Source organism: Crocuta crocuta, unplaced genomic scaffold (assembly GCF_008692635.1).
Source record: "Crocuta crocuta isolate KB4526 unplaced genomic scaffold, BGI_CrCroc_1.0 scaffold1, whole genome shotgun sequence".
Classification (NCBI taxonomy): domain Eukaryota; kingdom Metazoa; phylum Chordata; class Mammalia; order Carnivora; family Hyaenidae; genus Crocuta; species Crocuta crocuta.
The window spans coordinates 8,227,845-8,239,483 of NW_027527930.1; positions in this window are offsets into that span (position 1 = coordinate 8,227,845).

Sequence of the window (11,639 nt, forward strand, 5' to 3'; positions counted from 1 at the left end):
TCAATAGAACAGAACAGAGAACCCAGAAATTGACCCACAAATGTATGGCCAACTAATCTTTGACAAAGAAGGAAAGAATATCCAGTGGAATAAAGACAATCTCTTCAGCAAATGGTGTTGGGAAAACTGGACAGTGACATGCAGAAGAATGAATCTGGACCACATTCTTACACCACGCACAAAAATAAACTCAAAGTGAATAAAAGGCCTAAATGTAAGACAGGAAGCCATCAAAATCCTGGAGGAGAAAACAGGCAACAACCTCTTTGACGTCGGCTGCAGCAACTTCTTACTAAACATGTCTCCAGAGGCAAGGGAAACAAAAGCAAAAATGAACTATTGGAACCTCATCAAGATAAAAAGCTTCTTTTTTTTAAATTAAAAAAAATTTTTTTAATGTTTTATTTATTTCTGAGAGAGAGAAAGACAGCATGAGCTGGGGAGGGTCAGAGAGAGAGAGGGAGACACAGAATCCTAAGTAGGCTCCAGGCTATGACCTGGCTGTCAGCACAGAGCCGGACACGAGGCTCGAACCCACAAACCGTGAGATCATGACCTGAGCCGAAGTCGACGCTTAACCGACTGAGCCACCCAGGTGCACCAAGATAAAAAGCTTCTGCACGGCGAAGGAAACAATCAGCAAAACTAAAAGGCAACTGATGGAATGGGAGAAGATATTTGCAAATGACATATCACATAAAGGGTTAGTATTCAGAATCAATAAAGAACTTATCAAACTCAATACCCAAAAAACAAATAATCCAGTGAAGAAATGGCCAAAACACATGAATAGACACTTGTACAAAGAAGACATCCAAATGGCTAACACAAACATGAAAAAATGCTCAACGTCACTCATAATTAGGGAAATATAAGTCAAAACTACAATGAGATACCATCTCACACCAGCCAGAATGGCTAAAATTAACAACTCAGGCAACATCAGATGTTGGCAAGGATGTGGGGAAAGAAGAACACTTTTGCACTGCCAGTGGGAATGCAAACTAGAAAACAGTATGGAGTTTCCTCAAAAAATTAAAAACTGAGCTACCCTACGACACAGCAATTGCACTACTAGGTATTTATCCAAAGGATACAGGTGTGCTGTTTTGAAAGGGTACATGCACCCTAATGTTTATAGCAGTGCTATCGACAATAGCCAAAGTATGCAAAGAGCCCCAATGTCCACTGATGGATGAATGCATAAAGAAGATGTGGTGTATATATATACAATGGAGTATTACTCAGCAATAAAAAAGAATGAAATCTTGCCATTTGCAACAATGTAGATGGAACTAGATTGTATTATGCAAAGCGAAATTAGAGAAAGACATATGATATCACTTCACACATACATGGAATTGAAGATACAAAACAGATAAACAGAAGGGAAGGAAAGCAAAAATAATATAAAACCAGGGAGGGGATAAAACATAAGAGACTCTTAAATACAGAGAACAAACTGAGGGTTGCTAGAGGGGTTATGGGTGGGGGAAAGGGCTAAATGGGCAAGGGACATTAAGGAAGACCCTTGTTAGAATGAACACTGGGAGTTAAATGTAGGGGATAAATCACTGGATTCTACTCCTGAAATCATTATTGCACTACATGCTAATTAACTTGGATGTAAATTGTAAAGATTAATAAATAATAAATTTAAAAATTAAATCAATAAAGATACAATAATTGAACTGAGATTTGAGTTGTCCAAAAGATGGAGCTTGAAATTTGACTCCAACCCCACAGTCTATCAAAACAAAAATATCAAAATTCTTTGGAGAAATATATAACAGAATACAGAGTTTCCAGGATATACTATTCACATCATCCAGGTTAGAATCGAAAATTACTTAATATAGGAAGAAGCAGTCTGTGACCCAATCTCAAGAGAAAAGATAATCAGCAAAGAACAATCCTGAAATGACCCACAGGCTAGAATTAGCACCAAAAGATTTTAAACCAGGTACTATAAATATGCTCAGTGAGACAAAGGAAAATGTTAGTGAAGGCTCATAGTGAACCAGAGACTTAGGAAATCTCAAGGTAAAGAAAAAAACTATACAAAGGAAACAAAGTAAAATTATTAAACTATAATATATAATTCCTGAGATGAAAAATACACTGAATGGGTAAGTCCTGGAGATCTAACGCACAGTATAATAATTACAGACAATAATATTGTATTATAAATGAAATGAAAAGCAAAATAGAGGTGATAAAAGAAAGCATCAGTGGACTTGAAAATAGATCAATAGATATTATCTAATTTGAAGAACAGGAAAAAATAAGGTTCTTAATAAATTACAAAGTATCAAGACCTATAAATTGTAATCCTTAAACTATCAAGTTAATGGGGCCCCTGGGTGGCTTAGTCGGTTAAGCGACCGACTTTCGCTTGGGTCATGATCTCGCGGTTTGTGGGTTCGAGCCCCGCGTCGGGCTCTGTGCTGACTGCCAGCTCAGAGCCTGGAGCCTATTTCAGTGTCTGTGTCTCCCTCTCTCTCTGACCCTACCCTGCTCACGCTGTCTCTCTGTCTCCTAGAAATAAATAAAAATATTAAAAAATAAAATAAAATAAAATAAACTATCAAGTTAAAAATGCAAAAAAAAAAACCTCTAACATGGCCACTTCATAAATTAAAATAGAATTTAAAAAATACTCAACCTAAAGTAAAGCAGGAAAGGAAAAACAGAGAAACAGAAAACAGAGACAGAGAGAAAACAACGTTGTCGCCCTATAACTAAACTTTATGAATAATTACATTATGTTTTAATGGCCTAAACACTCCAATTTAAAAGTAGAAATTGTCTAAAATTATAAAAATCAAGATCCAAGTGCATATTTTCTTCAAGACACATTTATATATATACATATATATAAAGAAACCAATAGATTGAAAGTAAATAGATGAGAAAAGATAAACCAAGCAAACACTAGTCATAAAACTGAAGTGCCTGCATTAATATCAGATGAAATATATTTCAAGATGAAAAGTATTACCACAGATCAAGAGGGACATTTCATAATGACCGAAGTGTCAATTCTTCAGAAAGATATAATCAATTAATTGACCCAAAGAGACACAATCACAACAAGCATAAATACCTATGTACTTATTAAAAGAACTTCAAAATACACAAAGCAAAACTGGACAAAATTGAAGACAATACTATACAAATTCATGATTTGTAACATCTCTCCCTCATCTACTGACAGAAAAACTAGACACGCAAAAAAATCTCAGTAAGAACAGAGATAATTTGAACACTATCCCAAACCATCTTGACCTAAATGATATTTATAGAATATTACAGCCAACAATAGAAGAATGCAATCATTGTCATTACATATAATATGTATACCAAGATAGACGATATGCATGACCATAAAATAAGTCTCGATAAAAAGAATTGAAGCCATACAGACTATGTTATTTGGCCATGGAATTAAATTAGAAATAACAGTAAGATACGTAGGAAAACCCCAAATATTTGGAAATTAAATCATACTATTCTATAACATACCTGGATCAAAATACAAATCATAAATAAAAATAGAAAATAATTTAAACTGATAATGAAACATATCAACAATTAGGTGATATACTTTAAAAAGTGAATAGAAGGAAACTGATAGCTTTAAACACTTATAACGGGAAAGAATGCTCTAAAATCAATACTTAAGTTTCTACTTCAAAAAACTAAAGAAAGAGCAATGTATGCCAAAAGTAAGGAGAAGGAAATAATAAGGGCAAATGTGGAAATAAAAGAAAAAAGACAAGCAAAGTGAAGTAATTAGCAAAGGCAAAAGACAACAAAATAGATAAATCTCTAGGGTATCTAATCCAAAAAGAAAAGAGGGAACACAAATATCACATATCTGTAGCTAGATCTATAGATCATATAAATATTAAAAGGATAATAGGAGAATATTATAAACAACTTTATGTCAAAAAAATGAATATAAATGAAATAAACACTTTCTTGAAAAATACAGCTAATCCAAACACTAATAATTAACATCATCATACTTAATGGTGAATATTGAATGTTCCCTCCTAAAGCTGGGATCAAGGCAAGGATATCCAATGTAACCATTCTATTTCAGATTCTACTGGAGTCCTAGCCTTTGCCACAAGGCAGAAAGAAGAGAGAAAAGGCATAAGTCTGCAAAGGAAAAAGTAAAATTATCTCTATTTGTGTATTGCAAAATTGTTTACAAAAAAAATCCTAAGCAAGCTACAAACAACTGTTAGAGTAATAAGTGAATTTAAAGGGGTTCAGGATACATGGTAATAGACAAAAATAATTAGGTTCTTATATACTAACAGCAAACAATTGAAAATTGAACTAGAACCAGCAGATAAGTCCTGGAGATCTAATGCACAGTATGATAATTACAGACAATAATATTGTATTATAAATGAACTTACAAAGAAACTAGATCTTAATTATTCCCACCACAAAATAACAAATGATAATTATGTGATGTGAAAGAAATGTTAGCTAAGGCTACAATGGCAATCATATTGCATTATATAAATATATCATATCAACACATTGTACACCATAAACACAACATTACATGCCAACTATATCTCCATTTAATTGAACTAGAAATTTAATTTATAATTATAATACTTATATAAAAACATAAAATATTTAGTAATACATTTAGCCAAAGACATGTAAGAAGTCTATACTTATAATGAAAAAACATTGTTGAGGGAAGTTCAAGAAGTTTAAATAAATGGAAAGATTTCAATTTTCCCAAATGGATCATAGACTCCTTGTAATCTAATCATAATCTAGGGAAACCTTTTTTCATTGACAAACTCATTCAAAAATTAATACAGAATTCAAAGAACCTAGGTAGGATACCTGAAGTATCTTGGAAAATAACAATAAATTTAGAATACTTACATCATGTACAGAATTCAAGTTTACTATGACACTAGATTAACCAAAAAAGTGAGGTCCTGGCTTACGGATCAACAACAGATCTGCAGAACAGAAGAGAGCCCAGAAATGGGCTGGCACTTACATTGTCATTTGAAGGGGGGGAAAAAAGTCACCAAAGCAGTTAGATAGGGGAAAAAGTTCTTTCAACAAATAAAAACTATAATAACCAGATGTCCATATGAGAAATATGAATCTGGCCCCTTCTTCTTCATCATACAAAAAAGTTAGTATTAAGTGAATTATAGCCCTAAAGTAAAAGCTAAAATCATAAAGTTTTTAGAGGAAAATGAGACAATATCTTTATGACTTGGGAGTAGGCAAAATTTTGCTAAGCTGGTCACATAAAGCAATAAACATAAATTTAACTTCATCAAAATTAGAAACTGCTCATCACAAGCTATCATTAAGCTAACAAATTCATAAGGCACTGATTGGGAGAAAATATTCACAAATCATATATCTGACAAAGGATGGGTATCTACAATATATGAGAAACTTCTACAATATAATAAGAAAGAGAGAGGGGTACCTGGTTGGCTCTTATAAGAGCCATGCAACTCTTAATCTCAGGGTTGTGAGTTCAAGACCCATGTTGAGTATAAAGATTACTTAAAATCTTTAAAATTAATAAGAAGAAAAAGACAATCAAGCAATTTTTAACATGGGCAAAAGATCTGAGCAAATACTTCACAGAAGATACACAAATGGCCAATCACCATATAAAAAAGTGCTCACTATCCGTAAGCATCAGGGAAATGCAAATTTAAAACACGATGAGTTATCACCATACACTCACAAGACTGACTGAAATTACAAAGACGGACAATTCCAAATGTTGGTTAAGTATGTGGAGCAACCAGAACTTGAATATACCATCGACACAAGCATGAAATAGTACAACTTTAGGAGAAGCATCAGGCCATTTTTTTTTTCTTTTTTAAACTAAACATATACTATCCTTAACACCCAGCAATTCCAATATGTTCACAAAAAGACTCGCATGAGAATGTTTATAGCAGCTTTACTCATTATACTCTCAAACTGGAAATAGCCCAGGTATCCACCAACAGGATTACCATTTGGTATATTCACATAATGGCTTACTACTCAGTAATAAAAGACATGAACTACTGATATAAGCAACAACATGAATGGATTTCAAAAATACTATGTTGTGGAACAAAAGCCTTTCACAAAAAAGTACATGCTTTATGGTTCTATATGCAAATTGAAACTGTGGTAGAAAAAGTTTTTAAATATGATGGTCTCTGGGGCAAGAGAGGACAGAGAGTGAGTGGGAAAGAGCATGAGGGAACTTTCTGGGGTGACAGTCACGTTCCAGATTTTAAAAGGGGTTTGAGAAACACAGGCATGTGCATTTGTTAAAAGTCAGCAAATGTACACTTAAGACTTGGGCATTTTACTCAATGTAAATTTTACATCAGAAGAAAGAAAACTAAACACAGGTTTATCTCTGGTTTATGGTATGCATGCTGAAATATTGGGGAGAAGAAAAGTATTTGCAATGCCTCGTAACTTAGGTGAATTAATGGATAGAGAAACACATGACTGGATAGACTGATAAAACAAATCAAAGAAAAGGCTAATTATGAAATCTAGGTGGTGAGAGTACAAGGGATCACTATAAAATTCTTTCAACTTTGCTGTATATTTGGAAAACCTTTATAACAAAAAGTTTGGGGACAAACTCAGGGCATCTACTATGACGACTGGTGCATTTTATTGTATTTAAATTTTACACCAAAAGAAAATATTATAGGGGTGCCTGAGTAGCTCATTCAGTTAAGTGTTTGGCTCTTGATTTCAGCTGGGGTCATGAGCTCATGATTCGTGGGTGCCCTCTCTCCCTCCTTGCCCCACCCTCCCCTGTGCAAACTCCCCTCTCTCTCAAAATAAATAAATATTTTTTAAAAAGAAAAAGTACTGAATTCTGATTATTAACAGGCATGTTAAAGAATTTAGGGGTTTCGGCAATTATCTTTGAAACATGTCAAAAATGTAAATGGACTGAAGCAGGAGGAGAGGGATAGAATGGATTAATGATAAAAATTATCAAAAAGAACAGTAAAATATCAGAAGCTAGGTAGTGGGTCAATATGTTCGTGCTGTGAAATTCTTTTATTTTTGCTGTGTGTTTGAAATTTTTCAAAGTGTATTGTTGAGGGTAAAAACTCAATGAGGTCCAAGTTTCTTTATTACTGAATGAAGCAATTTAAAACAGATTTTGGAAACAACAGCATTCCTCAGTGGATAATGTTTAGTAGTTGTCAGAGGTGGCCCAGTCCCTCCCCTCCCATCCCACCTTTCCAGTGAGTTAAATTCCATCCTTAGAGAGGCATTCCTTTAGCTAAAATTGAGCCTTGCTGCAATTCAAATAGCTTCTTTTTTTATTTTTTAATGTTTTTTATTTATTTCTGAGAGAGAGAGAGAGAGAGAGAGAGAGAGAGAGAGAGAGAGAGAGAGCATGAGTAGGGGAGGGTCAGAGAGAGAGGGAGATACAAAATCTGAAGCAGGCTCCAGGCTCTGAGCTGTCAGCACAGAACCCGATGCTCGAAGCCACGAACCATGAGATCATGACCTGAGCCAAAGTTGGACGCTCAACCGACTAAGCCACCCAGGCGCCCCTGATTGTTTCTTATTGTCTCCTTTGGACTTGTTTCCTGTATGCCCCCCAGCTCCCTATCCCTAACCAATATACTCATACCATAACATTCACTACCGGCATGCATCTGGCTCCCAAACCCAGCACTGACCTCCTGTCTTAAAGCTCCACTCCCACATAGCCAGCTGATTTGCACTCAGGTCCTAGAAACTAAACCCCTTGTTACCTCAAAGTCAATATTTTCAAAACCAAAACGATTTTCCATCCTAAACCCATTTTACTTCCTATCTCTGTTTCAATTATCAGCATTACCATCCTTCCCAGGGCACAGATTTGCCTGAGTCATTCATTTAAGTTTTGAGGTTTTACTTTGAAATGCTTCTGCTAGAGGTGTTGAACAAAAAAGACATGATCCCTGGTTGTTGTTGCTTTTTAAAGTTTATTTATTTATTTTGAGAGACAGTGTGAGCAAAGGAGGGGCAGAGAGAGAGGGAGAGAGAAAGTCCCAAGCAGGCTCCACACTGTCATCAAGGAGCCAGACACAAGGCTAGAACTCACCAACCATGAGGTCATGACCTGAGCTGAAATCAAGTCAGTTGCTTAACCGAGCCACCCAGGCGCCCCATGATCCCGGTTCTTGAGAGGCTCATAGCGTGTTACCATCTAGTTGTTCCTTCTCCCTTTTTCCCTTTCCGGGTTTAAGGATATTCATTTTACCTTGATGGCATGCAGGCCCACTCCCCACCCCCGGCATCACCCTGCGATGTGCCAAGGTCCCCCAGGGCTTAGGCAGTGCTGAGACCTGGGGTGGGGGAAGTGTACCATCAATTAACTGTCACCGAGGCTACCACTGGGACATCCATCCATTACTCCTGTTTACAGGTGCCTTCTGGCCCAGTGGTTTGACACTTCCGTGCCCTGCTTAGGGCATTCAAGTCTTTTCTGAGGCAGCCTGTGTTCCCAGTTTACCTGCTTTGTGCTTAGTGCCCCAGTGTAATGATCAATGATGCTCCCTTTCATTGCCAAATGGTCCTCGTTCAGTCAATAAATTAGGAGAAGGTGGTTACCCTCTCCTAAACCGTGCACAGCCATTTCTAATCTGGGTATTTACTACTTCCTAACATGAGCCAGCAGAAGGGCCCTATTTCCAGAATCTCTTTGTCATCTGGGGGTTAAGAATCAACACCCCTTCACTGCTCTTCTCAAAGGGATTGTGTGTTCTAGGGTGTTTCCTCTTCCTAAGAGTTTGGACTTTTAGACATAAAAGCCAAAAAGAGTCTCAATCTCTTTCCAGTTCACCCAGTCAGCCATAACCTTGTCCTAGGTCAGGAGAAGGAAAAAGGGCCTGACTTATCTCAAAATCTTACCCCAGATTTAGAACCCAGGTATTTGTGTATGTGCTTTATCTCCTCTCCTGACTAAAAGCTCTTTAAGAACAAAGATTTGTCTTTTCTTTTTAACCCATACTATTCTTCCCCTTCCCACATAGGAAATAAAGCCTTGAAAACTTACATACAACAAAAATAAAAGAATTTTATCATGAAAACACATATATATACTCACTACCTAGATTCTACCAACATTTTACTATTTCTGTTTTAATCGATTTTTTGTTTATTTTTGAGACAATGAGAGATGGAGCGCAAGCTGGGGAGGGGCAGAGAGAGAGGGAGACACAGAATCCAAAGCAGGTCCCAGGCTTGAGCTTCCAGGCTCTGAGCTGTCAGCACAGAGCCTGACATGGGGCTCAAACTCCCGAATCCCAAGATCATGACCTGGATGCTTAACCAACTGAGTAACCCAGGTGTCCCTAATCTATCTATTCTATTTACCTACCTAAATTGCAGGGTAGGCTTTTATATAAATGTCTGTCGGAGATATAAATGTTACTAGTCATTTGCACCTTAGTGTGAGTGAGTTTCTGTTCTTTTTCCAGGTACAGGTCTAGACAGAAAGAAAACAGTTGTGTTTCTAAGAGACAAAATCCAGGTGGGAAGATGTAGACAACTCAGAGTCCATCTCATTCACATTTCTCTGACTGAATACAGCCCTGTCTCTTCACTTTCTCACAGAATATAACACTTTGTTAAAAATCTGTACAAAGATACTAGAATTTACTTTTCCCCTTTTTGTTCACTCACTGTCTCCCTGAACCATGAGCAATAACCTCTGTGCCTTAGAACTCAGGTAATTGGCCCAAATCCCAAAAAACCGCAGTGAATCCAAAACATGAGCAAGACTTTGAGGGTGCCCTACTCTCAACTGCCTGAAGAGCAGAAAGGTGAAAATAAAAGATTCCCCCTCCCACTTGGCCCCTTCCCCAAAATGCCTGTCCACATCTCCAAGCCATTCTTCAAGTCCTGAATGAAATGCTTCCTAGCCTCTGAAGGCTTTAGATTCTCCAGATAAACCAATTTTTTATTGGTTTTTATTGGTTTCAAATTATTTCACTTCAAACGATCTCTTCTTTACAGGACTGTGATGAAAAACATTAGCTTTGTAGCCAGCCAGCCTACATTCCAGATTCAAACCCAGATTCATCACAACACCTTGCACAAACTGCTCGATTAGTCTTCATTTGCTCGTCTGTAAAATGAGACATATGTACACTTTACATAAACTATACATCTATATAATAAATATCTCAAACACTTAGTCAGTGGGCGCTTTCATTACATTTGCCAGGACTTACTCTAGGTGGGAGTGAGGGAGCAGTGAGGGAGCAAACACTCTCGGTCCTTGCTGGCCCCCAGGGGCCCCCCAAATAACAATAAACATGAAACACATGATTGTAACAACACTGACTTACACACCCGGTGCTGTGGCTGCGCTTTGTGAACACTCTGTAATATCCACATTAGCACCCACCACCCCGCCTTGTAATTCCCTTCCCCCTAGGCAGTGCCCCCGCCCTGCGCGCACAGGGAGCGGCGGTGTGCGCCTTACCTTGGCGCCCGGCGGCCCTCCCAGGCCCTGGCCACTGTGCTTGTTGACCCCAAGAGTGGGGGACCGTGCTGGGGCAGTGACACCATACGCGAAGGGGGTGCTCAGCCCTAAGAGCCGGCTCAGAGCCCTGTCGGTCTCTCCGCCCCACGGGCCTCAGTCTCCCCACAGGTGCTCCCGCACAGCCAGAGGCCTAGCGTCCTCTCTCCAGATCCCTTCCTCTCTCCTCTCCGTTAGCTCTCAGCAATCCCACAGGAGGGAAAGCCGCTAATAAAAGCCTCAGACCTCATTTTTCTCTTTGACTTGCCCTGATTTGCTCCCCTCGGTGCATTTACATCCAACCCCAGGCCTGCGTAATGGCGCCTCCTTCCCCTACCGCCCCGGCTGAGATTCATCCCCCCGCTAGAAGGCGCCTCACCTCCAAGGGGAAACGCTCGTGGAGAATTAGGGTTTCTTTTAGCAATAAGCGTCCATCTGGTGGCACTTGTGGGGGAGACAAGGAGCAGTGGGAGCAAACCCCACACCGCCAGGCTCTTGGCCGTGAGGATGGAGCCCCAGGGCGCCCCTTCCCGCGCGCGCCCACGTCTGCTCGGCGCCCGCACGGGCCACAGACAGCAGAGGAGAGCAGGCGGAGACCCGAGGAGAAAAGGGCGTCCTTCTGGAGACCCTGCAAGGCAGATTCTGTCACCTTCTGCTTCTTGGAGAGGGAGACTACTGCATGCGGAGAACCTGTCCCCTCCATTCCTCAACCACGACGCTGTGTGAAGGAAAGGCCGCGCAGCTTGTGTGCCCTTGAGAACACTGCGCTCAGGTCTCCGGAGGTGCAAGAGGCCTCTCCGGTTTGAAGCTCTGCACATATCTGTAAAGTGAAGACATGCCAAAAAAAATAAAAAATAAATAAAGTGAAGACATGCCAAAACAGTTACAAACATTTTAATTGTGGTATATTTTAAAGATCCTTTCATGACACGCATGTGCTAGTATGCGTGCCTAGAGCTCATCTGGAGATAATACCAGAGGCCACATGTGAGGCTTTTGATGTACATGAAGCCAGAACCAAATGGCCCTTCTGCCACCCCTGATATTGGCTTTGTGCCTACAGAGTCTCAGA